Source organism: Pristiophorus japonicus, chromosome 13 (genome assembly GCF_044704955.1).
Source record: "Pristiophorus japonicus isolate sPriJap1 chromosome 13, sPriJap1.hap1, whole genome shotgun sequence".
NCBI lineage: Eukaryota > Metazoa > Chordata > Chondrichthyes > Pristiophoridae > Pristiophorus > Pristiophorus japonicus.
This window is the reverse complement of record NC_091989.1, coordinates 174,588,369-174,615,839: the sequence shown is the minus strand read 5'-3', so window position 1 is coordinate 174,615,839 and position 27,471 is coordinate 174,588,369.

Genomic DNA, 27,471 nt, shown 5'->3' with positions numbered 1-27,471 from the left:
AGATCACAACCGAACAGGACATTCACCCAGGCCCACTTTCCAGCAGAACTCGGGATGTAAACCCTGGTTGATAGTTCCCGTCCTCGGCACAGAGCAGCTGAAGCAAAGTTGGTGTGTTATTAAAATGTATTTGGGGTCAAAATAAGCATAAAACATTGTTCTATCTTTCTGTGCAGAATCCAGCTTTTTTGTTGCTAAATCCCAACTAATATGCAGCTTGACTTAGTCAATGGGTGTTTTTTTTATTCAATTGTGAATGTTTGCAATAATTTGATGGTCTGCATGTGAACCCTCCGTTTAGTCATGGGGAGGGGTCGGGGGATGGTAAAAGTGCAGGAAAATAAATCCATTTTTTATCAGCAAACTCGGCGATATCTCAGTTTTTTGTATATTTTTATTTTTTACCTCCGCTGTCCCAACTCAGGCTAATTTGGGTGTGACACTTTATGCTGACCGACATACCATGCCTTTCCAGAATGTTCTGTTTTCATCTCAGATGAGCTCTGATGAAGGGTCGCACCCAGAATATGAACCCATCTTGCTCCCTCAAAAGTTAATCTCCTCGCTGTGTTTTTCCGGAATGTTCTGCTTGCATTTCAGACATGCAGTATTTGCCCATGTCATGTTATCTCCTCTATGTTTAAATTTGGTGTGTTATTAAAATGTATTTGGGGTCAAAATAAGCATAAAACGTTGTTCTATCTTTCTGTGCAGAATCCAGCTTTTTTGTTGCTAAATCCCAACTAATATGCAGCTTGACTGAGTCAATGGGTGTTTTTTTTATTCAATTGTGAATGTTTGCAATAGTTTGATGGTCTGCATGTGAACCCTCCGTTTAGTCATGGGGAGGGGTCGGGGGATGGTAAAAGTGCAGGAAAATAAATCCATTTTTTATCAGCAACCTCGGCGATATCTCAGTTTTTTGTATATTTTTATTTTTCCAGCTAACAAGTTGCACCACTCTAACAGACTCCCCAGGGGCCATGGCTTTGTTCTTTAATTAACTGCACACCAGTGCACATAATGTACTACACCTGAAAAAATTGTTCAATAGGTATTATTGCTCACATTGCTTCATTGACTTTTAATATTCAACATAAAAATAGATACTGCACCTTTATCAAATAAATAAACCATCATCATCATAGGCAGTCCCTCGAAGCGAGGATGACTTGCTACCACCCCGAAAACGGATGAGTTCACAGGTGTTTCAATGATATTCCGGATCCTGAACTACATCTTGAAGATGCCTGTGCGTGGATTTTTTTAACGTGTGGTGGCCGTTGCACACCAGCCACCACACGGGCTTGACAGAGCTCGGTCCTGGTCCAGTGGCAAGGGTTAACCAAGACGACTGGAGACCAGCTCTGCTGCACGGACCGAGTGCGCGCACGTATCGCAGTGTGGGCTGGCCCGTGCTGCCCCTGGGCCCTCGCCTCTTCTGGGCCCCGAATATTCGCCTCTCCTGGGCCCCTCTGTGAACTCTTACCGCTCCTTCGTCCCGACCTCGCCGCTCCTGCTGCACCTGCCCGTATTGCAATCAGCCGTCGCCCGCCTGCAGCAGCACGCGCTGCTCCCTGCAGTGGTATGCCGCCGCACGCTGCTCCCTCTAATGGCCCCGGCCTGCTGATGCTCTTGCAGGTCAAGACCGCACCGATTTCTGTTGAACACAGCCCATGGCATCGGTAAACTCTGTTTCTTGTTTGTCAAAGACTATGGGGTAAGAATTCGACACTTCAGCGCCTCCAGTTAGTGCCTGGTGGGGGCGCTAACAGGGCACTGAGGCAGTAACGCCGCGGTGAGGCGAATCCAGCGACGCACGCCAAATCCGGCCCCTCCCCCCCGCCCCATAGCGCCGCCACGATGAGTTAGCACCGGAGACTTCAGTGCCAGGCAGATTGCAACATCAGTTAACGTGCAATGCTCACTGGGCACCCGATCTGCAAAATTCATTGTCGCTCCCTGCCTTCGCGCCTTACCCCGACAGTGACAGGGAGAAGAAACGTCAAGCAGGCAGATGCCGGCTCCAGGGGCGCTACCTAAAGGGATCATGAGTAATGACTCACAGCTGTGAGGTCAGTGCTGTTTCGCTGCTTCCTTGTCAGTTTGACATTGTACAACAGTTGAATTCAGCCATTTAAAGGTTGTTTAATATCCGGAGTGTTGTGACTACTAAAAATTAGTGACATTTTTATTCTCACAACACATCCAAGTGCTACACTACAATGCAGTTCTGCAGCATCAATGAACCTCCCCTTTAAGAACTGAAATGAGCCTGTGGCAATGATGATGTGCGATTAGACTACAGTTGATATTGCTTAGTGCTTTGAGTGTAACGCCACTGAGCTAAACCATTAGCGTTAGATTTAGCGCTCCAAACCTTTCTTTGAGCAATGAGACTTAATTTTGAGTGCAGCGTGATTCATTAGCGCCTAGCACGAAATCTCAAACTTTTCTAAAGTTACCGCCCATTCCTGGGCTTTAATGGATTTATTCCCCCCTGTGTATCTTGAGGTGCGCAGCCTCCTGCGACCGGGCCAAAAGAATCAGTGAGTGGGAGTTCTTTTAAACTTTCATTTTTTGCCCATCGGTGATGGGGGTGGGGGGGGGATTGTATTTTCTCGCAGCTTTCCAGGAGGCCCACAGCATTTGTGGGTCAGTAAATCAATGGGTGAACTCCATTGCAACGATTGTAGATGATCTCTGATAAGATCTCTGTTACCTGCATTCCTGTCATAAACAAAAGAAAATTGACAAACTTCAGGTGGCTGCTAATATTTTTGGAGCACGTAAGGCAACTGTGAGCAGGAGACAAAGGCGACCTTTGGCCTCCTTCTGAGATTAGCGCTGCACAGAACAAATCATTGCCACGCTGATCGTAATGAGCAGGCAGTACCCAAGTGTCGGTACAGCCTGCGCTCTCTTGGCCGGGAGCCGTTATCCTTGGCTGCCAATGTTACCGGTAAGTTTCCAGCATTCCCCAATTTTGTGCTCCAGTCTCCCAGAGACTATAACACAAAAATCCAGGCTGACACTCCAGGGTAGTGCTGGGGGAGCGCTGCACTGTCGGAGGTGCCGTCTTTCGGATGAGACGTTAAACTGAGGCCCCGTCTGCTCTGTCGAGTGGATGTGGAAGGTCCCACGGCCACTGTATCGGGGAGGAACGAGGGAGTTCTCCCCGGTGTCCTGGGACCAGTATTTGTCCCTAAAATCAACATCACTAAAGGGACAGGTGGTCTGGTCATTGTTGCATTGTTGTTTGTGAGAGCTTGCTGTGCACGGGTTGGCTGCCTACATTACATGAGAAAAAACATTTTTACGCAGCGAGTGGTTAGGATCTGGAATGCACTGCCTGAAAGGTTGGTTGTGGCAAATTCAATAGTGCTTCCAAAAGAAAATTGGATAGGTACCTGAAGGGAAAAAAAAGTGCAGGGCTACGGGGAAAAGGCGGGAGAGTGGGACTAGCTGAGGTACTCTTGCAGAGAGCTGGCACGGGATCAACGGGCTGAATGGCCTCCTTCTGTGCTGTAACCATTCTATGATTCTATGAATTTCTAGATCTTTGACTTTCTATTTAATTTTCTTGCAACACTTTTGTTTATTAGCCAGAAAAGAGATAAGAGAAAGGGCTGTATGACTTTGAGGGTCAAGAGCCTTTCAATTGGGTAATGAAATGTCTGTTGGTTTTCCAGTTGTCGTGGAACGATGTTGAGGCTCGAGGATGGACGTGTTGGGTGACCAATGGCGGGAGCGTGGTGGCGGGGTGATTGGAGATGGGAGGCCATCTGATGAAACCTCGAGGAGTACGTCGAACTGGAGTTTGCAACCCGAGGCAGTACCCATCGAGCTATATGGGGAATTAAAAAAAATGTAATTTCAATATACGAACATTATAAAGAATCAGGAAATTCGAGCGAGAGCGAGACCCATTTCTGGACAAAGTAAGTCACATGTTCCTGCGCAATCTTGGGATAATATAAGGACATATGGCTAGAATTCCCCTGGGATCGCCTAGTTACTGCCCGTTTTTGCCAAAAAGGCAAATTACCGCCCTGTACCGCCTGTTTGACGCCCGTTTTACTCCCGATTATCGGCGGCAGTAATTTCAGCCGACGATTACCGCCAGCGTTGCTGCACATGGCCCACCCACGTTTCCCGCCCAAAAATCGATCAAAATTCCCCAGCAATGCAAATTTCCACAAAAATGTTGTTTCTACCGCCCATTATCGCTCAGGATCGAAACCGCCCATTTTTTAGGTAGTTACCGGAGAGACATGAGTCCGGGGTCAGCGAGAGACCTACAACAGTCCGCGAGAGGCAGCGGGAGGTGCATCAGAGAGACTTGAGTCCGGGGTCGGCGAGAGACCTACAACAGTCCGCGAGAGGCAGCGGGAGGTGCATCAGAGAGACTTGAGTCCGGGGTCGGCGAGAGACCTACAACAGTCCGCGAGAGGCAGCGGGAGGTGCATCAGAGAGACTTGAGTCCCGGGTCGGCGAGAGACCTACAACAGTCCGCGAGAGGCAGCGGGAGGTGCATCAGAGAGACTTGAGTCCGGGGTCGGCGAGAGACCTACAAGAGGCCAGCTGGTGCAGCTACAAGGAGAGGGCAAAAAAGAAATAGAAAGAAATAGAAAGGTGAAGTCACAGCCAAGGGGGTAAGTAATTGGCTGGTGATTGGTGAGTAGCTTTTCTTTTTCTTTATCAGTAAGTAACTTTTAGCACTTTTGCCAATTTAAGTTAATCTAAGGGTTAAGTCATGGCAGGAGAGCTCAGATACGTGTTATGCTCCTCCTGTATGATGTGAGAAATCAGGGACACCTCCGGGGTCCCTGACGACTACGTGTGCGGGAAATGTATCCACCTCCAGCTCCTGATGGACCGCCTTCCGGAATTGGAGCTGAAGGTGGATTCACTCTGGAGCATCCACGATGCTGAGGATGACGTGAATAGCACATTTAGTGAGTTGGTCTTACTGCAGGTAAAGGGTCCACAGCCAGATAGGGAATGGAAGACCAACAGGAAGAGCAGTGCAAGGAAGGTAGTGCAGGGGTCCCCTGTGGTCATCTCCCTGCAAAACAGATACACTGCTTTGGGTACTATTGAGGGGGATGACTCATCAGGGGGGAGCAGCAGCAGCCAAGTTCATGGCACCGTGGCTAGCTCTGCTGCACAGGAGGGCAGGAAAAAGAGTGCGAGAGCGATAGTGAGAGGGGATTCTATTGTAAGGGGAATAGATAGGCGTTTCTGCGGCCGCAATCGAGACTCCAGGATGGTATGTTGCCTCCCTGGTGCAAGAGTCAAGGATGGCTCGGAGCAGGTGCACGACATTCTGAAAAGGGAGGGTGGACAGCCAGTTGTCGTGGTGCACATTGGTACCAACGATATAGGTAAAAAACAGAATGAGGTCCGACAAGAAGAATTTAAGGAGCTAGGAGCGAAATTAAAAAGTAGGACCTCAAAAGTAGTAATCTCGGGTTTGCTACCAGTGCCACGTGCTAGTCAGAGTAGGAATCGCAGGATAGCTCAGATGAATACGTGGCTTGAGGAATGGTGCAGCAGGGAGAGATTCAAATTCCTGGGGCATTGGAACCGGTTCTGCGGGAGGTGGGACCAGTACAAACCGGACGGTCTGCACCTGGGCAGGACCGGAACCAATGTCCTAGGAGGAATGTTTGCTAGTGCTGTTGGGGAGGAGTTAAACTAATATGGCAGGGGGATGGGAAAAATGCAGGGAGACAGAGGGAAACAAAATGGAGACAGAAGCAAAAGACAGAAAGGGGATGAGTAAAAGTGGAGGGCAGAGAAACCCAAGGCAAAAAACTAAAAAGGCCACTTTGCAGCAAAATTCTAAAGGGTCAAAGTGTGTTAAAAAGGCAAGCCTGAAGGCTCTGTGCCTCAATGCGAGGAATTTGGAATAAGGTGGATAGCAGTTAACGGATACGATGTGGTTGGCATCACAGAGACATGGCTCCAGGATGACCAAGGCTGGGAACTCAACATCCAAGGGTATTTGACATTTAGGAAGGATAGACAGAAAGGAAAAGGAGGTGGGGTGGCATTGCTGGTTAAAGAGGAAATTAATGCAATTGTAAGGAAAGACATTAGCTTGGATGATGTGAATCTATATGGGTGGAGCTACAGAATACCAAAGGGCAGAAAACACAAGTGGGAGTTGTGTACAGACCTCCAAACAGTAGTAGTGATGTTGGGGAGGGCATCAAACAGGAAATTAGGGGTGCATGCAATAAAGGTGCAGCAGTTATCATGGGTGACTTTAATATGCATATAGATTGGGCTAACCAAACTGGAAACAATACGGTGGAGGAGGATTTCCTGGAGTGCATAAGGGATGGTTTTCTAGACCAATATGTCGAGGAACCAACTAGGGGGGAGGCCATCTTAGACTGGGTGTTGTGTAATGAGAGAGGATTAATTAGCAATCTTGTTGTGCGAGGCCCCTTGGGGAAGAGTGACCATAATATGATGGAATTCTACATTAGGATGGAGAATGAAATAGTTAATTCAGAGACCATGGTCCAGAACTTAAGGAAGGGTAACTTTGAAGGTATGAGGCGTGAATTGGCTAGGATAGATTGGCGAATGATACTTAAGGGGTTGACAGTGGATGGGCAATGGCAGACATTTAGAGGCCGCCTGGATGAACTACAACAATTGTACATCCCTGTCTGGTGTAAAAATAAAAAAGGGAAGGTGGCTCAACCGTGGCTATCAAGGGAAATCAGGGATAGTATTAAAGCCAAGGAAGTGGCATACAAATTGGCCAGAAATAGTAGCGAACCCGGGGACTGGGAGAAATTAACTCAGCAGAGGAGGACAAAGGGTTTGATTAGGGCAGGGAAAATAGAGTACGAGAGGAAGCTTGCAGGGAACATTAAAATGGACTGCAAAAGCTTCTATACGTATGTAAAGAGAAAAAGGTTAGTAAAGACAAAACGGAAGGCCCCTGCAGTCAGAATCAGGAGAAGTCATAACTGGGAACAAAGAAATAGCAGACCAATTGAACAAATACTTTGGTTTGGTATTCACTAAAGAGGACACAAACAATCTTCCGGATATAAAAGGGGTCAGAGAGTCTAGTAAGAAGGAGGAACTGAGGGAAATCCTTATTTGTCGGGAAATGGTGTTGGGGAAATTGATTGGACTGAAGGCCGATAAATCCCCAGGGCCTGATGGTCTGCATCCCAGAGTACCTAAGGAGGTGGCCTTGGAAATAGCGGATGCATTGACAGTCATTTTCCAACATTCCATAGACTCTGGATCAGTTCCTATGGAGTGGAGGGTAGCCAATGTAACCCCACTTTTTAAAAAAGGAGGGAGAGAGAAAACAGGGAATTATAGACCGGTCAGCCTGACTTCGGTAGTGGGTAAAATGATGGAATCAATTATTAAGGGTGTCATAGCAGCACACTTGGAAAGAGGTGACATGATAGTTCCAAGTCAGCATGGATTTGTGAAAGGGAAATCATGCTTGACAAATCTTCTGGAATTTTTTGAGGATGTTTCCAGTAGAGTGGACCAGTTGATGTGGTGTATTTGGACTTTCAGAAGGCTTTCGACAAGGTCCCACACAAGAGATTAATGTGCAAAGTTAAAGCACATGGGATTGGGGGTAGTGTGCTGACGTGGATTGAGAACTGGTTGGCAGACAGGAAGCAAAGAGTAGGAGTAAATGGGTAATTTTCAGAATGGCAGGCAGTGACTAGTGGGGTACCGCAAGATTCTGTGCTGGGGCCCCAGCTGGTTACATTGTACAATAATGATTTAGACGAGGGGATTAAATGTAGTATCTCCAAATTTGCGGATGACACTAAGTTGGGTGGCAGTGTGAGCTGCAAGGAGGATGCTATGAGGCTGCAGAGTGACTTGGATAGGTTAGGAGAGTGGGCAAATGCATGCCAGATGAAGTATAATGTGGATAAATGTGAGGTTATCTACTTTGGTGGTAAAAACAAAGAGACAGACTATTATCTGAATGGTGACAGATTAGGAAAAGGGGAGGTGCAACGAGACCTGGGTGTCATGGTACATCAGTCATTGAAGGTTGGCATGCAAGTACAGCAGGCGGTTAAGAAAGCAAATGGCATGTTGTCCTTCATAGCGAGGGGATTTGAGTACAGGGGCAGGGAGGTGTTACTACAGTTGTGCAGGGCCTTGGTGAGGCCACACCTGGAAAATTGTGTACAGTTTTGGTCTCCTAACTTGAGGAAGGACATGCTTGCTATTGAGGGAGTGCAGCGAAGGTTCACCAGACTGATTCCCGGGATGGCGGGACTGATATATCAAGAAAGATTGGATCAATTGGGCTTGTATTCACTGGAGTTCAGAATAATGAGAGGGGATCTCATAGAAACATTTAAAATTCTGACGGGTTTCGACAGGTTAGATGCAGGAAGAATGTTCCCAATATTGGGGAAGTCCAGAACCAGGGGTCACAGTCTAAGGATAAGGGGTAAGCCAATTAGGACCGAGATGAGGAGAGACTTCTTCACCCAGAGAGTGGTGAACCTGTGGAATTCAAAGTTGTTGAGGTCAATTCACTAAATATATTCAAAAAGGAGTTAGATGTAGTCCTTACTACTCGGGGGATCAAGGGGTATGGCGAGAAAGCAGGAATGGGGTACTGAAGTTGCATGTTCATCCATGAACTCATTGAATGGCAGTGCAGGCTCGAAGGGCCGAATGGCCTACTCCTGCACCTATTTTCTATGTTTCTATGTTTACCTTACTTGAGCCCAGCGTTCTGCCTGCATTTTGTTTGTTTTTTTCTCTGTGGGGAAGCTGCTGCATTTTTAGTTTCTCTTTCACTCCCAATGTTTGTTGAAGGAGGACAAGAAGAAACAGGAGCATTTGATGAGAAACAAACGATAATCAGTTGGACCAGCAATCGCGAGGCCTCATAGAAAATATTGCAACTGAGGTTTAAATTTCTGGCTTCTTCAAATTGTTTCCTGTCTATTGTTATATTTTGCAGTGCTTTCAAACAAGTATTATTACCTTGAAATCTTACAGAAACCCTCCCTTGCTTTTGCAGGGTTCCCAACTGTTGCCATTCACTCACAATTCAGAGAACATTAGTGTCTCAATCAGTAAAATTCTATTGCTTCAAAATATGTCCCCCAAATTTTCAAGGGTTGGCTGACTAAATTTTATTCCATTTTTAAAATCTGCCCCTAATAAAGTCGAGTTACTACCATGCTCTACCCTCCTGCAGCAACACCACCTCCCCCTCCTCCCACCTCCCCGCCCCACCTTTTATGTTCTGAAAATATTGATCTTGCTGGAGTATGACCCCGTGGCTACAGTGAACCATCTACTGCCTCAGCCAAGAGGACATTCTCATGTGTATGCCTAGATAGTCCGTGTTGACAGGCTATTTGAGCATTGGTGGGTGGGGGGAGTTACTGGACACGAGTTTTAACAAATGACAGTCTGCAAATGATTACCAGAAAATACTACACCTTATGAAAGAAAGAAAGATTTTTTTAAATTTTTCAGTTTTAAGTTCCAGTGAAGGGGTCACTTCCAAAGCATAATAAACTATATTTTCTCATTGCAAATTTTCACTGACTGTTGCGTTTTTGCCACATTTTCTGTTGTATTTTGGATTATTTTCCCCCATTGCTGGGTTGGTTTCTAATAGATGCATTAAAAACTTAAGGTGTGGCAAACAGTAAAACCTAAAGAGTACAGTTACCAGGGACACCGGCATCACACATTTAAAGTTATGTTACCTAAAAGTTGTCATATGAGACATATTTTCCCCTTCTCAGAAGTGAGTGAGACACAGTACAAGAATGGTTTAGTTGAATAATTTTTTAAATAAAAGTTGTAACTTCTATTAAACTTTAACAATATAATAAAATAACATAATTCTTCTGAATGAAAATTTTACAAAACAAAACATTATCATCAGCAACCAGCAACAACAACATCAACAACAACAGTATAAACAACACTCAAACCACCTCTGCACCCTCCCACAATTCTACATGTGGCCACCTTTCCCAATGCCTTTCCTCCCCAATCACCCCCTGACCCTTGGCCCTGACCCCCTCTTCCTCCCGCTATCAATACCCCAGGCCGTGCCCACGTCGGGACCAGTACGTCATGCAGCAGCAGAACACCTCGAGCGCGTCTGCTGGGGGGCGGTGACAATGGCAGCGTTATGTGTGGGGGCTCTGGAGAAGCTGAGGACCCATCTTCAAAGTCGGAAGAAAGTACTTCCTCCCGACAATCAGGTGCTGTCACCATTGGTGGTATGGCACCTTGGGGTGCAGTGCCTTATCCCACGACCGTCGATTGCCGCATAGCATTGGCATTGACGGTCTGGGTATTCTCCCTCACCGCTGCAATCAGCTCCGCCTTGTCCTCCGATTGATGGGCTGCGAAAGCCGCGATGTTTTCGGACAACTCAGCAATGGCCTGGAGGAGCTCTCGACTCAAGTCGATGCTCATGCTGGACAGTCCCACCATGTCCAGGCTTGCATCTGCCTGCCTCGCAGTGTTCCCACCTTGCCGGATCAGCCGCCGCGGATTCAGCACGGGGGTCGGTGTGCGCCGTTGCTTGCCGCTTGGTCCCGCTTCCTCGGACCGGAATCCAGGAAAGTTGGATTCCGACGAGGAACCGCTGGCCGCAGGTAGAAAGGACCCTTCAAGTCCCGCCACCCCTCCCTCCTTCTGCAACACCACCGTGATAAAGTTTTGTGGAATGTTCTCCTCCTGCTCCTCAACCATCTGCTGCATCACCATCTCTTCCACCACCGTCTCTTCATTCCTCATTCCCTCCAGTGACTCCTCTCTGGGAGGGGCAGGCGGCTCCTCCTGTGCAACTGTAAAAACATAACATTAATGGTTGCGACAGGGGAGGGGGCAGAGGTAACCTGAGAGCAATTCACTTTGCGCAGGCTTATGTCGAGAACAAACATATATTACCGAGAATCACTACATGAAACTATCATAAGCAAAGTAGACAGAAACTACATGACATAACAAAACTTGAGTCCCAAACAGTTTGCTTTCCAAGTGGCAGAGTGTGATCAACCAAAAAATCATGTCAAAACTAACAACATTTCTTGCTCCCAGCATTTCATTACATTCTACATTATATTGCCATAAGATTGAATTACATGAAGGCAGTACAACCCAGGGATTATGCAGAGTTACCGTCTGGGAGAACTGGCTTGGCACCAACACACGTGGTGGTGCGATCATATGCTCCCATCAGGGCTGCAACACGTTCATCGAGGTCCGGCAAAGGAATAGTCTTTGGCGGACCACCGCGCGTTTTGCGGAGCTCCATCCTATTGCCAGCTCATTTTTTCTGCAAAGGTGACAAAAAATATGTGTAATCTTATTTCACAGCTACTAACATGGAACACACACATACATATGTACACATATACATATATAGGTACACATCCCCAATTAACCGTCCCATCTTTTCGTCAATGAGTGCACCATTTAAGTTCTGTTAGCACACAAGTGTTGCATGAAGAACACATGAAAATACAGAGGACTAACACAATGAGATCGATGATGGGCAATAAAAAATGTCACTAAGCTTTACAACATAATAAAACGTGGCACTACTTAAGAGTAATTAGTCAATGCATGATAAAAGTTATTCCTTACACTCGCAGACCCAATGATGTCATTCCACCGCTTGCGGCACTGGTTCAGCCCCTGCATCACGGGCGCGACGGACGACTCCGCCTCAGCGATATCTCGCCATAACCTCTGATCCATGGACGATGACGGTTTCCCTCGCCCACCGCGTGTTAATTGGTTCCAGTGGGCCTCCACTTCGTGGACCAACGATTCCTGGGCTTCTTCGGAGAAACAAACGGCCCTCCTCCTCCCACCGACCTCCCTCTGCACTTCCATAGCTTGATTTTCCATCTTATTTATACTGATTTATATATTTAAATTTAAACAATGATTTATTATTTATTATTATTCATATTATTTTTATGATGTACTATTATTACTATTATTACTATTATTATTAATAATAAAAGTTATGTTATATTATCAATTAATAGTGAATATACTGCTCAAAATCATTTCATACACAGATCTTATTCAACAGCTTCTCTCTCTCTCAGATTGACCCACCTCTGCACTTTCAAAATGCAAAACACTCTCTCAGCATTCTCTGCGCATGCTCATGCATGCTCGTGCATGCGCAGAGAGGAATGCTCGTGCATGAGCAGAGAGGAAAAAACGCGTGTTTTCCAGGGGTGCTAGCAGATCGTCGACTTTTAGGCTCTTTGCCACCGCCCACTCCGGCCCGCTACCACAACACATTGCCACTTTCGAGACTCAACCACCGAGGGCACAGCAGCGGAATTTCGGCAGTTCAAAAGATGCAACCACCAGAATACCGCTAAGAATCTGGCGGCAGCGATCCCAGGGGAATTTCTAGCCTCTGAGAACATAATAAATAGGAGCAGGAGTAGGCCATTTGGCCCCTCGAGCCTGCTCTGCCATTCAATAAGATCATGGCTGATCTGGTCTTAGGCTCAGCTCCAATTCGCTGCTCGCTCCCCATAACCCTTCACTCACTTATCGTTCAAAAATCTGTCTGTCTCCACCTTAAATAGGCTCAAGAACTCAGCCTCTGGGGCAGAGAATTCAACAGATTTTCGACCCTCTGAGAGAAGAAATTCCTCCTCATCTCAGTTTTAAAAGGGTGGCCCCTTATTCTGACACTATGCCCCCTCGTTCTAGATTTCCCCCACGAGGGGAAACATCCTCTCTGCATCTACCTTGAGCCCCCTCAGTATCTTATATGTTTCAATAAGATCATCTCTCATTCTTCTGAACTCCAATGAGTATAGGCCCAACCTACTCAACCTTTTCCCATAAGTCAACCCCTTCATCTCAGGAAGCAACTTAGTGAACCTTCTCTGAACTGCCTCCAATGCAAGTATATCCTTCCTTAAGTAAGGAGACCAAAACTGTACGCAATACTCCAGGTGTGGCCTCACCAATACCCTGTACAGTTGTAGCAGGACTTCTCTGCTTTTATACACCATTCCCCTGTGCAATAAAGGCCAACATTCCATTTGCCTTCCTGATTACTTGCTGTACCTGCATACTAACTGTTTGTGTTTCATGGACAAGGACCCCCTGGTCCCTCTATACTGCAGCCTTTTGTAATTTATCTCTATTTAAATAATAATTTGCTTTTTTATTTTTCCTGCCATAGTGGATAACCTCACACTTTCCTACTTTATACGCCATCTGCCAAATATTTGCCCACTCACTTAGCCTGTCTATATCCCTTTGCAGATTTTGGGTGACCTCCTCACAACTTGTTTTCCTACCCATCTTTGTATCATCAGCAAACTTGGCTACATTACACTCGGTCCTTTCATCCAAGTCATTAATATAAATTGTAAATAGTTGAGGCCCCAGCACCGATTCCTGTGGCACCCCACTAGTTACTGTTTGCCAAACGGAAAATGACCCATTTATCCCAACTCTGTTTTCTGTTAGTTACCCATTCTGCTATCCATGCTACTATATTAACCCAACCCCGTGAGCTTTTATCTTGTGCAATAACCTTTTATGTGGCATCTTATCAAATGCCTTCTGGAAATCCAAATACACCACATCCACTGGTTCCCCCTTATCCAACCTGCTCGTTACATCCTCATAGAACTTCAGCAGATTTGTCAAATATGATTTCCCTTTCATAAAATGACTCTGCTTGACTGTGTTATACTTTTCCAAATGTCCTGCTATTGCTTCCTTAATAATGGACTCCAGCATTTTCCCAACGACCGACCTTAGGCTAACTGGTCTATAGTTTGCTGTTTTTTGTTTGCCTCCTTTTTTAAATAGGTGCGTTACATTTGCGGTTTTCCAATCTGCTGGGACCTCCCTAGAATCCAGGGAATTTTGGTAGATTACAACCAATGCATCCACTATCTCTGCAGCCACTTCTTTTAAGACCCTAGGTCCATCAGGTTCAGGGGGCTTGTCCACCTTTAGTCCCATAATTTTACTGAGTATTTCTTCTTTAGTGATAGCGATTGTTTTAAGTTCCTCCCTCTCTATAGCCCCTTAATTATCCATTATTGGGATGTTTTTAGTGTCTTCTATTGTGAAGACCGATACAATATATTTGTTCAAAGTCTCTGCCATTTCCCTGTTCCCCATTATTAATTCCCCAATCTCATCCTCAAGGAGGTCAACATTTACTTTAGCCGCTCTCTTCCTTTTTATATACCTGTAGAAACTCTTACTATCTGTTTTTATATGTTTTGCTAGTTTACTCTCATAAGCTATCTTCCCTCTCTTTATTATTTTTTTAATCGTCCTTTGCTGTTTTTTAAAAGTTTCCCAATCTTCTGGCCTGCCACTAGTCTTGGCCACTTTGTATTCCATTGTTTTCAATTTGATACCATCCTTTATTTCTTTAGTTAGCCACGGATGGTTAGCCCTTTTCTTAAAGTCTTTCCTTCTCACTGGAACACATTTTTGTTGAGCGTTATGAAATATCTCCTTAAATGTCCGCCAGTGCTCATCAACCGTCTTACACTTAAATCTATTTTCCCAGTCCACTTTAGCCAACTCTGCCCTCACACCTTTGTAGTCTCCTTTATTTAAGCTGGTTTGAGATCCAACTTTCTCACCCTCCAACTGAATTTGAAAGTCAACCATGCTATGATCACTCTTTCCTCGAGGATCCTTTACTGCGACATAATTTATTAATCCTGTCTCATTTCACAGTACCAGATCTAAAATAGCCTGCTCCCTGGTTGGTTCCGCAATGTACTGTTCAAGGAAACTATCCCAGATATAGTCTATGAACTCTTTCTCAAAGGCTACCTTGAAGGTAGGCATGCAGGTACACCAGGCAGTAAAGAAAGCAAATGGCATGCTGGCCTTCATAGCGAAGGGATTTGAGTATAGGAGCAGGGAGGTCTTACTGCAAGTGTACAGGGCATTGGTGAGACCACACCTTGAGTATTGTGTGCAGTTTTTGTCTCCTAATCTGAGGAAGGACATGCTTGCTATTGAGAGAGTGCAGTGAAGGTTCACCAGACTGATTCCTGGGATGGCAGGACTGACATTTGAGGAAAGACTGGATCGGCAAGGCTTATACTCACTGGAATTTAGAAGAATGAGAGGGGATCTCACAGAAACATAAAATTCTGACGGGACTCGACAGGTTAGATGCAGGAAGAATGCTCCCAATGTTAGGGAAGTCCAGAACCAGGGGTCACAGTCGAAAGATAAGGGGTAAGCCATATAGGACCGAGATGAGGAGAAACTTTTTCACCCAGAGAGTTGTGAACCTATGGAATTATTTGCCACAGAAAGTTGTTGAGTCCAGTTCGTTGGACATATTCAAAAGGGAGTTAGATGTGGCCCTTACGGCTAACGGGGTCAATGGGTATGGATCTATGTTTCTATGTTTACCTTGGCCAATTTGATTTGTCCAATCAATATGAAGATTAAATCGCCATGATTATTGCCGTTCCTTTTTTACAAGCCTCCATTAGCAGAATTCCTCTAGGAACGGTAAGAATGAAGTTATGGGCTAGCTGGGTAAGGGTTGCAATTCGCACAAAGTTCAAATAATCTCATGGAATTATAGAATAATACAGCACGGAAGGAAGCCATTTGGCCCATTGTGCCTGTGCTGGTTCTCTGAAAGAACTATCCAATTAGTCCCACGCCCCTGCTCTTTCCCTATAGCCCTGTACATTTGTCCCTTTCAAGTATTTATACAATTCCCTTTTGAAAGTTTATAGAACCATAGGGCTCGAACCTCCACTTTTGAGCTTATCGCCCAAAAATGGGCGTTATTTCCGGTGTGGGCGGTAAAAAAGGGTTTTCTGATCGCCAGCTTCTCGTCCATTCTCAAGACACCTAGTTTCCATTTTTGAAAATGAGCATTACTGCGAGCGATATCAAATGGGCAGTAGCGTTAAATTTTTTTGACCTTCTGCCATAAAGTGTGGCCGTCCTTAGCAACGGCATGGCAACACTCGATTCCCGTGATTCAGGATGTTAAGGGTCATCATGACTTGCGCAGAAGAGGAGACAGAGAGAGAGGCAGCTCAGAGAGACTGAAAGCGTGTGTGGCTGTGGTTTGTGCTTGTCTGGCTGTTGTGGGAGGAACGACAGAGATTCACCAGTCGTAAAAAGCCGACTAAGCATATATAACATGGAAGGGATGGAGGAGGCCCTGGAGCTGGTAGCCAGGAACACTGGTGACGGAGGACTCCCAGTGGTCCCGGAGCGCGGCACTGCACCCCAAGGTGCCGCACCCCCATTGCCAACCACACATCAGAGCCAGCAGCAACATTTTATTTATGGCTCGGAGCACGCTCCCACTGCGGGACCGTCCTCTCCCGCATCCGTCCAAGCAGCGCTTCGGCTGTCCCCCACCTCCCCCCCCCCCCCCCGCCAATGAAGCATCGCCTGAGGACCTCCTCGGCCAGGCGGCTTAGAGTCAGGAGAGGAAGGGGTAGAGGTGGGGAGGAGAAACGAGGGGAGTGGGGGGGGGAAAGGGTTGGTTTGTACAGAAATACTGATGATTTTAGACTAATGTTCAGTTTAAATGAATTTTATTTAACAAAACCTTGTAGCACATTGGCTCAGATAGCTGCACCATTACACGCTGGAGATTCCTTTACATCAAAGGGTATAATCACACTTAACTTCAATCAACTTAAACTTTAACTGCCACCAAGGTGATGCCCACCATTGGTGTATGACCTGCACACCCAGCAGTGTGTCAGCCTTGTAACTAACACCAACGTTCTTTCAGGCAATGCGATCATTGATGAGCTCCTGACGTAAGGCTCTTGCAGCTATCATGCCCACCACGGGCCCTTTCATGCGGTCTACAGGGGGGGGTGGGGGCATGGCTTCAGCATCAGCCTGATTGCCTGGGTCGATGTCAGCGTCCGCCTCCTCATCCTCCTCTTCCTCTCTCTGGTGAGGTGGACTGTCAGACTCATCAGGCAATTCTTGTCCCTTCCTGATAGTCAAGTTGTGCAGCATGGAGCACACCACTACGAATTTAGCTACCTGTTCAGGGTGGTATTGGAGCTCGCCTCCTGAGTGGTCCAGGCATCTAAAGCGCTGCTTCAGCACTCCAATGGTTTTCTCCACAATATTGCGAGTTGCTCTGTGGCTCTCGTTGTATCGCCTCTCAGCCTCGGTGTGGGTGTCACGCAGGGGGGTCATCATCTAGGTGGCGAGGCCATATCCTTTGTCACCAAGCATCCAGCATTGACCTTGTCGCTGATTGTTAAACAAGGCAGATACAGTGCTCTCACGCAGGATGTGAGCATCATGGATGCTGCCCTGAATTTGAGCATTCACTGCCAGTATGATTTGTTGGTGGTGGACAACGAGTTGGACATTCAGGGAGTGGAATCCCTTGCGGTTCCTGAAAACCTCATCATCCTCAAAAGGTGCCCGCATCGCGATGTGCATTCAGTCTATTGCTCCCTGCACCTTGGGGAAGTTTGCAATTCTGGAGAATCCTAGAGCCCTCTCACTCTGTGCCTCCTTGGTCATAGGAAAGTGGATCAAGTCCCTCTTGAGTGACCTGGCTTCAGTGACCTGGCTAATGCAGCGATGTGTGGCATGCTGAGAAAGTCCGCAAATGTCTTCAGCTGTGGCCTGAAAAGAACCCGAGGCGTAGAACGACAGTGCCACGGTGACTTTGACCTCGACGGACAGTGCAGTACTGATGGTGCTGGCAGGCTGCAGATCTGCCCTTATCAGCTGGCATACCTCAGTGATAACCTCTTTGTGGAAGCGCAGTCTCCGAAGGCAGGTAGTGTCGGACAAGTCGAGGTAAGAATGCTTCTCCTTGTACATGCGGGTGTTGTAACGTCTGGTCCTCCTCATCTATCTGTCACGTCTTACATTGGGCACATAATGCAGTGGAGTGTTCCTTTGGCGATGTCGAGTCTGCTGCATGTAATTAGTCAGCAAGAGAGGGTGAGAAAGGACAGGCCCCATTGCAGTAGCTCTCTGTTTTCCACCAATTGGTCACAAACAAGGAATGTCCCGACGAAGACACCTCTTCAATTCCAATCGGTCACAGTATTGTCAAGATGTTTTTACAGATGTTCACATCAACGCCAATGACCTGCAGAGTACATCCGAACTCCGCCGAAGTTGAAGCACAGCAGCCTTTTCAAGGACGCGACATCTAACCTAGAACATGGCGTCCATAATATTGTGATTAGTTCCGGTTAGTTCCACTTTTTCTGGGCGGTTTTTTGGGCGAGCGATATTATGGGCGATATGTGTGCGAGGTGGTGAAATTGATGCAGGGCGATCTCATGGCTGTTAATTTGGGTAAATATGCTCTTTACCACAAAAAAAAATGGGCGGGTGTTAATATTGAATCTCGGCGTTAAATCCATGCGGGAAGTAACGCTGGCCGACATTATGGTCGTTGAATTCGCCCATTCTGCTGATTCCAAAAAAGTGGGCGGACAGTAATATTTTTTCCCAGCGTTAAGCACGTGGGGAAAGTAACGCTCGCCGATAAGTTTCCGAAAAATGTCCGCCAGTATCCATTTTGTGCCAAAATGGGTGATATCTGGGCATTATACATCATTTCAGTGGTAAAATGGGCGTTAAGTGGACGTTAAGCATGCAAAAAAAGTGGAGGTTCTAGCCCATTGAATCATAGAATAGTACAGCACAGGAGGACGCCATTCAGCCCATCGAGTCTGCGTCGGCTCTTTCAAAGAGCAATCCAGTTCGTCCCGCACACCAGTTCTTTCCCCATATCCCTGCAATTTATTTTCTTACAGGTACTTGTCCAACTCCCTTTTGAAAGCCATGATTGAATCTGTCTCCATCACCCTTTCAGGCAGTGCATTCCAGATCCTAACCACTCGCTGCATAAAAAAAGTTATTCCTCATGTTGCTTTTGGTTCTTCTACGAATCAACTTATATCTGTGTCCTCTGGTTCTCGACTCTTCTGCCAATGGCAATAGTTTCTCTCTATCTACTCTGTTTAGACTCCTCCTTCTTTTGAATCTGCTCTGCTCTGAGGAGAACATAAGAATATAAGAGCTGGAGTAGGCCATTTGGCCCCTCGACCCTGCTCCGCAATTCAATGAGATCATGGCTGACCTTCTACCTCAACTTCACTTGCCTGCACTATCCCCATATCCCTTGAGTCCCTTAATATCCAAAAATCTATCGATCTCAGTCTTGAATATATTCAACAACTGAGCCTCCGCAGCCCTCTGGGGTAGAGAATTCCAAAGATTCACCACCCTCTGAGTGAAGAAATTTCTCCTCATCTCAGTCCTAAATGGCCGACCCCTTATTCTGAGACTGTGACCCCTGGTTCTAGACTCCCCAGCCAGGGGAAATATCCTCCCTGCATCTACCCTGTCAAGCCCTGTAAGAATTTTGTATGTTTCAATGAGATCACCTCTCATTCTTCTAAACTCTAGAGAATATAGGCCTGCTCTACTCAATCTCTCCTCATAGGACAAAACCAGAATCAGTCTGGTGATGCTTCGTTGCACTCCCTCTATGGCAAGTATATCCTTCCTGAGGTAAGGAGATCAAAACTGGTATGGCCTCATCAGGGCCCTATATAATTGTAGTAAGACGTCTTTACTCTTGTACTCAAATCCTCTTGTAATAAAGGCGAATATACCATATGCTCTTCTTAATTGCTTGCTGTACCTGCATGTTAACTTTCAGTGACTCGTGTACAAGGACTCCCAGGTCGCTCTGAACACCAACATTTCCCAATCTCTCATCATTTAAAAAACACTCTGCCTTTCCATTTTACCTACCAAAGTGGATAATTTCACATTCCTCCACATTATATTCCATTTGCCACGTTCTTGCCCATTTACTTAGCCTATCTATATCCCCATGAAGCCTCTTTGCATCCTCTTCATAACTTACATTCCCACCTAGCTTTGCATCATCAGCAAACTTGGATATATTACATTTGGTCCCCTCATCCAAATCATTGATATAGATTGTGAATAGCTGAGGCTCAAGCACCGATCCTTGCGGCACCCCACTAGGTACAGCCTGCCAACCCGAAAATGACCCCTTTATTCCTACTCTCTGTTTTCTGTTCGTTAACCAATCCTCACTCCATGCTAGTATATTACCCCCAATCCTATGAGCCCTAATTGTGTTTAATAATCTCTTGTGTGACACCTTATCGAATGCCTTCTGAAAATCCAAATACACCACATCCACTGATTCCCCACTTATCTATTCTGCTAGTCACAACCACAAAAAACTCTAACAAATTTGTCAAACATGATTTCCTTTTCATAAAACCGTGAACAACCCCTGCTTCTCCAGTCTATCCACATAACTGTATTCCATCACCCCTGGAACCATTCTGGGAAATCTCCTCTGTACCCTCCCCAAAACCTTCATGTCCTTCCGAAAGTGAGGTGTCCAAAATCGGACACAATACTCCAGCTGGGTCCAAACTCATGTTGTATTTTGGTTTAGCGTAACTTCCTGGCTTTTGTGCTCGAAGGGTTAGATTCTCCGCCTTTGCAATCCGGGTTTCGCCCCGGAGCGGCGTGAAAGGCGGCGATCTCCTGCGCCCCGTCGCAATCCTCCGGTCGGGTTTCGTCCGCCGGGAAGAGCTGCGCCGGGTGTGCGACGCCCCTGGTCGCGACACCGGCACAAGGTTTGACTTTTGCCCGATCGGTCTGCCCGGAAGTGCGCCCACAATGACCGCCTGGGAAATCAGAGCGATCCAGCCATGCGGCGGCTCAGGGGAAGGTAATGTGCTGTAAAAGTAAGTGCAAGTGTATTTTGTTTTAAATTTATGAGAGATTTCTGTTGCGGTGGAGTGGGTAATGTTTTAGGAATGCATTGCTGTATTTTTGTTTTTTGTTATTTTTCCGACCTCCCCCTCCCTGCGGGCCTTCCCCCCCCCGCCCACAAGCCTCTCTCAGAACGCACATAGCCTGGCTCTTTAGCTCGGGAGTTTCCCATCCTTGTGCCAGAGATGTACAACACTTCCCTTAGCATTGCACCCCCTGACGCAGGGCCCAGAAGCCCAAACTTACATACGAAAGCTCAAACTGTTCCGGCCGGTAATTTTCCTGCCCTGCCTCCGTTTTCGCCCAAAGCCTAAAATCCAGCCCTACGCCTCTATTTATAAAGCCCAGGATCCCATGTGCTTTACTAACTGCTTTGTTAACCTGTCCTGCCACCTTCACAGATTTGTGCACAAACACCCACAGGTCTCACAACCTCTTTAAAATTGTACCATTTAGTGTGTATTGTCTCTCCTCATTCTTCTTACCAAAGTGTATCACCTCATACATGTGAAGAACTTCATCGGCCCATTCCACCAGCCTGTCTCCCTCTTGCTGTCTATTACTATCTTCCTCACTGTTAACAACACTTTCAAGTTTCATGTCATCTGCAAGTTTTGAAATTGTGCCCTGTACCCGAGTCCGAGTCATTAATGTATATCTGTTTTCGATCCCTTCGCTAAGTTTGTATCTATGCTGATACTGTCCCTTTTTATCCCATGGGCTTCAGTTTTGCTAACAAACCTGATATGTGGCACTTTATCAAACACCTTTTGAAAGTCCATATACACAACATCAACTGCACTGCCCTCATCCACTCCGTTAATTCATCAAAAAACGCAATCAAGTATTCAAACATAATAAACATGCCCTTGATAAATCCATGCTGGCTCAACTTTATTCGTCTATGCTTGTCCAAATGGCTGTTCATTTTCTCCTGGTTTATTGCCGACGATCTAGATCGGGTTGGAATTTCTGAGCGGGTGAGGAGGGGTCGAGGAGGAGATGTTTTCGGGAAATCTGGAAGTACGGGTTTTCCCCCGCACGCTGACTCCAGGTTTCCTGGCCGGAAGCAAGCCTGTCTGACAGCCTTGCATCCCTGTCAGGGTTGGAGCGCTCCGGAGGAGGCCGCAGGCCGGGAGCAGGTAGCGAGCCTGCAGCTGGGTTGGTGAGAGCATGGGGTGGGGGGGGCCTGTGATATTTGGGGGACTGCAATCATGCAGAGGGGTCTGATCCAGGAGCAGGATCCGATCCTGGGGGGGTGGGGGGGGGGCGCGGTTCCGCTGTGTTGTGGGGGAGGGGGGCAATCCTGGAGTGAGGCGGAGAGGGAGGGGGGGTCACGGTGTCTGCAATCCTGAGGGGGGGAAGCAGGTAATCTTGGTGGGCTGGGGAAAGCACTCCTGCTCTTGTTGGCCCACAAGCAGTGCTCGAAATGCACTTGCCTTTTCCACGCAGCAGTCCTTGTCTCTATTTAACTGTCGAGTTTCCCGAGGCCTGGGAAACTCGGTCAGTGGGGATTAATCCTGGAAGACAAATAAAATGTGAGGCACGCAGCCTCATTATAATATTTAAATGACCAACCCGCCTCATGGGCATGGGTTGGTTGTAGCCCCCGCTCTACTAAAACTGGAAGTGATCAGATTCAAGGTGGGTTCGGTTTGGGTTTGAGATTTAAAAAATGTTCACAGCCCACCTGACCCAAACTCATCCCTTTTTGGGGGTTAAAATTCCCCTCATTGTATCTAAAAGCTTCCCTGCCATTGATGTTAAACTGTCTGGCCTGTAATTGCAACGTTTTTCCTTCTCCCCTTATTGAATCTGCTTCCACTACCCTTTCAGGCAGTACATTCCATATCATAGCAACTCAAAAAAAAAATGTTTCCTTCTGTTGCCTCTGGTTCTTTTGCCGACTCCCTTAAATCTGTGTCCTCTGATTATCAACCCTTTTGGCACTGGAAAGAGTTTCTCCTTATGTACTCGCTCGAAACCCTTTGTGATTTTGAACACCTCAATTAAATCTCCCCTTAACCTTCTCTGCTCCAAAGGGAACAACCCTAGTTCCTCTTGGCTCTCCATCTGCTGACACTCCTAGTCTCGCTAAAGGATGCTAATCTTAGAAGGTTCTCAGTGCCCATCGAACTGGACCTGTGCAACTTTCAGCTCTCTAAGGAGAGTAGAAAAATTTTGAGCAGTGGGTGAATTAAAAAGAGAATTTTCATTTTGACAACCGATCATCCTACAATCAATTTCTAAAGAACCTGTCACTTCAACTTTCTGCCATTGATTTTCAGCAGCCAGTGCCCAGCAAAGTGAACGTTGAATGAATAAGCAGAGGAAAGGTTGAGTATGTTGGGCCTCTACTCATTGGAATTCAGAAGAATGAGAGGTGATCTTATCAAAACGTATAAGATTATGAGGGGGCTTGACAAGGTGGATGCAGAGAGGATGTTTCCACTGATGGGGAGACTAGAATTAGAGGGCATGATCTTAGAATAAGGGGTTGCCCATTTAAAACTGAGATGAGGAGAAATTTCTTCTCTCAGAGGGTTGTAAATCTGTGGAATTCGCTGCCTCGGAGAGCTGTGGAAGCTGGGACATTGAATAAATTTAAGACAGAAATAGACAGTTTCTTAAACGATAAGGGGATAAGGGGTTATGGGGAGCAGGCAGGGAAGTGGAGCTGAGTCCATGATCAGATCAGCCATGATCTTATTGAATGGTGGAGCAGGCTCGAGGGGCCGAATGGCCTACACCTGCTCCTATTTCTTATGTTCTTATGTACTTCAATACTTAATCCTAAATTTAAACCAAACTTTCTTCTGTCGGTCCTAATTGGTGATGCTAGACATAACACACAAACATATTTTTAATGGTTTAAATATTAATGTGAAAAATTCTGAATGCTGGAAATCGTAAATGAAACCAGAAAGTGCCGGAAAAAGATAGCAGTTCAGTCAGCATTTGACGTATCTTTCTCTCTTCGATCTCCAATGGCTTTGAAACCAGTGCATGAGTTGCTTTGAGAGAGTTTACCACTCTTGACCGAGAGATCGGTGGGTGTGTCACTTAACAACTGATAAATGACTAATATCAAGCACTAACTGGCCACCTCATTCTGAGACAACGCCAAGACAACTGATGTGGGAAATTAGCTTTTTACTTGTCTTGAAAAGTTCACCCACGACCAACGCTAGGCTGATTGGCCTGCAGTTGCCGGGTATATCTCTCCCCCCTTTTTTTGAACAGAGGTGTATCATTTTCAATCCTCCAATCTTCTAGCACCACTCCCATATCTAAGGAGGATTGGAAGATTGTGGTCAGAGCCTCTGCAATTTACACCCTTACTTCCCTCAGGTTTAAGTAGGTTTAAGTAGGTTTAAGCAGAGACAAACAAGCAAGCTAGCTTAGTTAATTGGACAGCGAGTAAAAACTGGTTCCCTTAACAGGCCAGTGGCGAATCAGCCAGGAACAGCATAAAAAGAGGGGGCTTGGTGGAGTCTTGCTCGGAGTGCAGTGGCAGGTCAGAGTGCAACGGTAACAGTTTGGTAAGTGGGAGCGGTAGGTGTCGCTTTGTCTTGTTTTCCCCACCAGTGCTGACTCCCCGACCTGGGAGGAAAAGAAAACGAAGTATGACATCACAGCAAGAGGTTCGGGGATGTTGGAGTGGCCTATAAAGGCCAGCTGGTGCAGCTGCAGCAGGGAGAGAAGGCAAAAAAGAAGTAGAAAAAATCAAAAGATGATGTCACAGCCAAAGGGGTAAGTGATTAGCTGGTGATTGGTGCGTAGTTTTTTTCTTTTTCTTTTCTTTATCAGTAAGTAACCTTTAGCATTATTGTTGCCAAATTAAGTTAATCTAGGGGTTAAATCATGACACGAGAGCTCGGACATGTGTTATGCTCCTCCTGTACTGTGTGGGAAGTCAGGGACGCTTCCAGTGTCCCTGATGACTAAATATGTGGGAAGTGTATCTGGCTGCAGCTCCTGACAGACCACATTGCGGTACTGGAGCTGCGGGTGGATTCACTCGAGCGAGCGCGATGCTGAGGATGTTGTGAATAGCACATTTAGTGAGTTGGTCTTACCGCAGGTAAAAGTTACACAGCCAGATATGGGATGGGTGACCAACAGGAACAGCAGTGCAAGGGAGGTAGTGCAGGGGTCCCCTGCGGTCATCCCCCTGCAAAACAGATACACCGCTTTGGGTACTGTTGAGGGGGATGACTCATCAGGGGAGGGCAGCAGCAGCCAAGTTCTTGGCACCATGGGTGGCTCTGCTGCACACGAGGGCAGGAAAAAGAGTGGGAGAGCTATCGTGATAGGGGCTTCTATTGTTAGGGGAATAGATAGATGTTTCTGTGGCCTCAACCGAGACTCCAGGATGGTATGTTGCCTCCCTGGTGCAAGGGTCAAGGATGTTTTGGAGTGGATGCAGGACATTCTGAAGGGGTGAAGGGGGAAGGTAAAGAGCCAGTTGTCGTGGTGCATATAGGTACCAACGATATAGGTAAAAAACAGGATGAGGTCCTACAAGACAAATTTAGGGAGCTAGGAGCTAAATTAAAAAGTAGGACCTCAAATATAGTAATCTCAGGATTGCTACCAGTGCCACGTACTAGTCAGAGTAGGAATCGCAGAATAGCTCAGATGAATACGTGGCTTGAGGAGTGGTGCAGCAGGGAGGGATTCAAATTCCTGGGACATTGGAACCAGTTCTGGGGGAGGTGGGACCAGTACAAACCGGACGGTCTGCACCTGGGCAGGACTGGAGCCAATGTCCTCGGGGGAGTGTTTGCTAGTGCTGTTGGGGAGGGGTTAAACTAATATGGCAGGGGGATGGGAACCTATGCAGGGAGACAGAGGGAAGTAGAATGGGGGCAGAAGCAAAAGATAGAAAGAAGAAAAGTAAAAGTGGAGGGCAGAGAAACACAAGGCAAAAAGTAAAAAGGGCCACATTACAGCAAAATCCTAAAGGGGTAAAGGGTGTTAAAAAGACAAGCCGGAAGGCTCTGTGCCTCAATGCGACGTGTATTCGGAACAAGGTGGACGAATTAACTTCACAGATAGCAGTTAATGGATATGATGTAATTGGCATCACGGAGACATGGTTCCAGGATGACCAAGGCTGGGAACTCAACATCAAGGGGTATTCAACTTTAGGAAGGATAGACAGAAAGGAAAAAGAGGTGGGGTGGCGTTGCTGGTTAAGGAGGAAATTAATGCAATAGTAAGGAAGGACATTAGCTTGGATGATGTGGAATCTGTATGGGTGGAGCTATGGAATACCAAAGGGCAGAAAACGCTAGTGGGAGTTGTGTACAGACCACCAAACAGTAGTAATGAGGATGGGGACAGCATTAAACAAGAAATTAGGAATGTGTGCAATAAAGTTATCATGGGCGACTTCAATCTACATATTGACTGGGCTAACCAATGTGGTGGAGGAGGATTTCCTGGAGTGTATTAGGGATGGTTTTCGAGACCAATATGTCGAGGAACCAACTAGAGGGCTGGCCATCCTAGACTGGGTGATGTGTAATGAGAAAGGACTAATTAACAATCTTGTTGTGTGAGGCCCCTTGGGGAAGAGTGACCATAATATGGTAGAATTTTTTATTAAGATGGAGAATGACACAGTTAATTCAGAGACTTGGGTCCTGAACTCGGGGAAAGGTAACTTCGATGGTATGAGACGTGAATTGGCGAGAATAGACTGGCAAATGATACTTAAAGGGTTGACGGTGGATAGGCAATGGCAAACATTTAAAGATCACATGGATGAACTTCAACAATTGTGCATCCCAGTCTGGAGTAAAAATAAAATGTGGAAGGTGGCTCAACCGTGGCTAACAAGGGAAATTAAGGATCGTGTTAAATCCAAGGAAGAGGCATATAAATTGGGCAGAAAAAGCAGCAAACCTGAGGACTGGAAGAATTTTGTAATACAGCAGAGGAGGACAAAGGGTTTAATTAGGAGGGGGGAAATAGAGTATGAGAGGAAGCTTGCTGGGAACATAAACACTGACTGCAAAAGCTTCTATAGATATGTGAAGAGAAAAAGATTAGTGAAGACAAACGTAGGTCCCTTGCAGTCAGATTCAGATGAATTTATAATGGGGAACAAAGAAATGGCGGATCAGTTAAACAAATGCTTTGGTTCTGTTTTCACGAAGGAAGACACAAATAACCTTCCGGAAATACTAGGGGACCGAGGGTCTAGTGAGAAGGAGGAACTGAAGGATATTCTTATAAAGTGGGAAACTGTGTTCGGGAAATTGATGGGATTGAAAGCCTATAAATCCCCTGGGCCTGATAATCTGCATCCCAGACTAAGGAAGTGGCCATAGAAATAGTGGGTGCATTGGTGATCATTTTCCAACAGTCTATCGACTCTGGGTCAGTTCCTATGGACTGGAGGGTAGCTAATGTAACACCACTTTTCAAAAAAGGAGGGAGAGAGAAAACGGGTAATTATAGACCAGTTAGCCTGACATCAGTAGTGGGGAAAATGTTGGGATCAATTATTACAGATGAAATAGCAGCGCATTTGGAAAGCAGTGACAGGATCGGTCTAAGTCAGCATGGATTTATGAAAGGGAAATCGTGCTTGACAAATCGTCTGGAATTTTTTGAGGATGT